This window comes from Clarias gariepinus, chromosome 24, assembly GCF_024256425.1.
Source record: "Clarias gariepinus isolate MV-2021 ecotype Netherlands chromosome 24, CGAR_prim_01v2, whole genome shotgun sequence".
Lineage (NCBI taxonomy): Eukaryota > Metazoa > Chordata > Actinopteri > Siluriformes > Clariidae > Clarias > Clarias gariepinus.
This window is the reverse complement of record NC_071123.1, coordinates 3,590,135-3,594,689: the sequence shown is the minus strand read 5'-3', so window position 1 is coordinate 3,594,689 and position 4,555 is coordinate 3,590,135.

Here is a 4,555-nt window from a genome sequence, read left to right as displayed (position 1 = left end):
GCTGGTGTTTCTCTTTGTGTGTTTTTGTATCAGGATCAGAATTAAAACACTTGGGGATGTTCTGATATTAGAAAAATATCATGGAGAGTGTTGAGTTGTGAGAAAGTTCCTTCTTGTTCTCACTAATGGTATAGCGGATATAAACAGTCTTTCGCCTCTCCAACCTCAGTTTTACCTTGTTAGGGCCAAGCACTATGCCCTCAGCCCAACGTTGTCATAGAGTGTGAAGGGCCCTCTTGTTCTTTAGCGCCCAAGCACTATGACATCAGCATAACATGGTCAAAAAGTCATTAAAAATCAGCAGACGAGTTGGAATCTGCTGTCATTAGGAAGCCTAAGAACTTGAGAGTCACATGAGGTTTTAACGGATAACTTGTACACGTTTGCATGTAGGCACACGAAACCCGGGACACTTTTCGATCTCATTAAGCTGAACTACTTTCATGTTGCATGTCATGGGCTCTACTCAACAGTTATAAAGCTTGATACTTTACACTCCTTCCATAAATTTTTATTTCATAAGATCTACTTCATATCACCATTACCCTAAAAATATGTTTTACCAGCAACCTAAATTATATATTTTTTGTTATAAAAAGCTATGAAAACAGGCTCATCAGTTCCATATGCAAAAATTTGGTTTATTGCTGCACTGGCGCCAAAATGGATTTTTCTTTTTCCTTAAAGGTGGTAAAGGTGGTGCACTGTATATATATTGTATCATTTATATTTATAAAATCATGATACTAGCAACCTTAATACAAATCGAATCGCCGCCTACAGTAGGTACAGTGGTATTGTTTTAGGTGATCCGTGGTCATTCCTGTCCCTAATTGTTACTGTAAAAATAGTGACACGGTCTTCATTTTTATAAGCAATAACGTTTAAAATTTAAAGCAACATATTTTTACATTCTTTTAATTACTGCAGGTCTGAGTACTTTTTACTGCCACCTGCCGAATGTATTCAATAGAGCCCTAACTACTGTTAAAAATTGTAGCCTTGTCTTATTGTTTTATTTAAAAACAGTCATATTTGTTTATATTTGAAAAATCCACCGCGTGACAAATAAAAAAGTTGCTGTAATACACAGGATTATGCACCATATAGCATGCTACTGTATGTAACACACTAACTCCCGTGTTATTAAAGTATTTGTATTTTATTTATTTATTAGTAATAATTTGGTTATTGGAATAGTCATAATAATAATAAAAGTCATCTTATTGAAGAAAAAAAAAACAGCAGTCAGAAGCATGTACAGTGAATTAATTTTATTGTTTGGATCAGAACAGTCCTGTGAGACAGACTCACTCATTACACAGTAAAAGTACCAGGATGTGTCAGAACATCACGCATTTGGATCTTTCTCGCAGCACAACTCTACATGCTACATGTCACAGTTTAGCAAAAGAAATGACAATTTCATCTTGACAGCGATTACTCTGATCCTCCATCTCTCATCACTTAATAACGCTTTATTCTCTGGGGTTTTCCTCCCCTTTTTTATATTATTCTTTGATAAGTTACTTAAGTCACACATAATTTAATATAATAATTTAATAATATTCAGTAATACAGATCTAAACTAAAGTACAGCGGTGGAAGCACGATTTCCGTTAATGCACCACATAGATACACAACACACACAAAGATATGGCCATGATTTAACATGTTTTAACTCTTAAGTAATCCTTCTTCATATTCCGGATTACTGAAACCTCTGAGATTAAGTGTGGGGAAAGTGAAAAAGTGCCGGCGATGAGGATGATGCAGAGTTAATATAGTAATATTGCCGTGGCAGGACGCAGTGTGTACACTAAGGGGTTGTGTTGACGTGCGCAGTAGGTGAGGATAAACAGGTTTGTTAAAACACACACACACTGAAGACTGATGGAGGGCTCAGGTCAAGGGTTTTCTTAAGGACGTATGATTAATGCTGCCTTCAAGTCCTCCTCTGAGGTTCATGCATACGAGTTGGGAGGTCTTGATTGGTCAAATGGTTTTGGTCAGGAAAAATGGACAAGGTTGGGACTTGAGGTAAATTATGAGTTTCTGTGTGGCGTTCAACTTGATGATATAACCAATGGGAGGTGAAGGCAGCGTGAGATCTGTATGCATAGAATAGCTATTTCTAGCTAGTGTTTGCTAAAGAAATAATCATCAAAAATCAAATGGACGTGTTTTTCTACTTTCATCAAAACCGTGTTTAGTGTCTGAAGTTTGTTTGTTTAGTTTGTGCGATAAAGTTTATTTTTTTAAAACTTTATGTCGAGGTTTAAAGATAAAGACTTCTCTTACTTGCTAGCTTCTTATTTGTTTTTAAAGCTTTTCTCAAACAGCTAGCTTCCTAAAGGTATGCATGCTCTCTGAAGGTTTGTAAGAGACCATTAAAATCATAAATCAATGAGCCATGTTTGTTTTTCTTAATCAGGAGTAAACGTTTTTAGGCATTACACGAGCAGTTTAATGCGATTATAAAAAAAAAACTATTTATTAAAAGTACTTAATAAATAAAATTAACAATAAAAATAATTATTTTTCCTTCATGTAGTCTGTTAATAGTAAGCCTCACTTGCTAAGTAACTTAGAGCAGTGTTTCCCAGTGTCTTTTGGCCCCCTAGTGGGATGTTAGAGTACTGCAGGTGGGCCATGAGAGGTTTTTTATCTGTGTATATATTAAACAGAACTTTTTTTTATTTTAATGAAAACATTCTGTAATTTACAATTTTCTAATTATGTTTAAAATTCATATGTAATATTTCTGGTTAAAAATGTACATTTAAAAGTACCCAGAAGACATTTAAACCATGTCATTTTCTTCATTTTTTCTTATTTTTTAATCTCACATGTTGATCAAAAATGTGATCGAGTGTGCTGCAGAAGATTTTCAGCATGTCAAACTTGGCCGCCGCCTTGTTACATTTGGGAATGCCTTATGCATTACTGACAGCAGATCAGCTGTGACCGATTTATTGGTTTAACCTGAGTGTGTTAATATAGAATTTAATTATTAGAATTGCGATCGATGATGGATCCCATCTATCAAGGGTTTTATCAGACTTTTGAACGAATTAGAACAGACATATTAGGGTTTTTTAATCATAAATTAAATTTTACACATAGTACTAAGCAAGCACTGCAGTCCAGTATACTAGCATATTATTTAACATTAATATTTAAATAATAATGGTTGTTTTGTCTGGGTAAACAATACAAATATTCCAGTGCTAGATTCAACAGTGTGTCCATATTCATAATATGAATAGCATATTAATAACGCATTTTTCATGCTGCAGCCATACTGAAGATATTGAAAACAAAATAATTTGATGTTTTAAGCAAACGTTGTAGAATCATAACACTAAAAGACAAAATATGACAGGCCAAACAGAATTTCTGTTTTATACATAGGCCTATAGATAAATAACCTCTCATGGGCCACCTGCAGTACTCTTATGGCCCACTAGGGGGATACACATTTCAGGAAACACTGCACTGGATTTGGTCGGTTAAGTTACTTAAGTGGTTAAGGCTTACTATCAACAGATTTATTGGTGGAAAAAAAAACCTTTTTTTATTTTATTTATTAAATACCTTTTTTATGCCATATTTTTACGAAACCTGTGCAAGATTTATAGAAATGACTGCGTATTCTGCCTTTGTTGTAATGTGCGCTAGTCTTCTAGCTTAGTTAATTTTTAGGAGGACTAACAAAGCAAACTTCTGACAGAAAAGCGGTATCACTGCTGATAAAATAGATTCAAGCAACTTTATACATTTGATTTTTTTCTCAAATTATTCCTTTAAGACCTGATTTTTGCAACTAGACAATAAATCTAACACATAAAATCACATTAATGATACGTTTGCATAAACGACCAAGTTAAGCCCCTGTTGAGATGCTAGTAATGATGCAATCCTTTTTTCCCCCATTTTTCGGAGAATGATTAGCTGATGTCATGCACAATATTACACAGATTTCGCATAGTTAAGTTTCAGCTCTAGCGTGTGTTAAGTGGTGTGGACGCTACCCGATCTGTATACGTATTGCACTTTCTATATAGATCCCGCCTCGAAGATTTGACTGTACTCACTACATGGGAAAGTAAAATCTTAGAGAAATCTTGAACACATTCAGGGTTTAATGTGGGGACATGGATATGACGTGAAGTTCAGGACTCATGTGCACTAGAGATTAAACATTGAGACAGTGTAGGTGGACTCCTGTCGGTTTTGGAAAAAAATCCAGCAAAGACGTCAACAACAACAAAAACACAACACATTTCTCACAGCACGTTGGTGGCGTCGCTGCTTCTCCACTTCATACGAGACGTCGAAGAGCCTCTGTCCCTTAATGTCGCGGGTGTAATGAGGAAGAGGAGTTACAGCTGAAAGAGTTTCCATCTGTTTTATTATTTTTCCCCTCCTTTCCTCACTGTGTCGTGTGTGTGAGGTCAGTTGTGCTGGTGGGGTTTGGTTTACTGTAGGTTTGCTTGATGGTGAACGTGGACGGAGTTGAGAAGGAAAAGAAATGGGGCAAAGAAATGGGAAA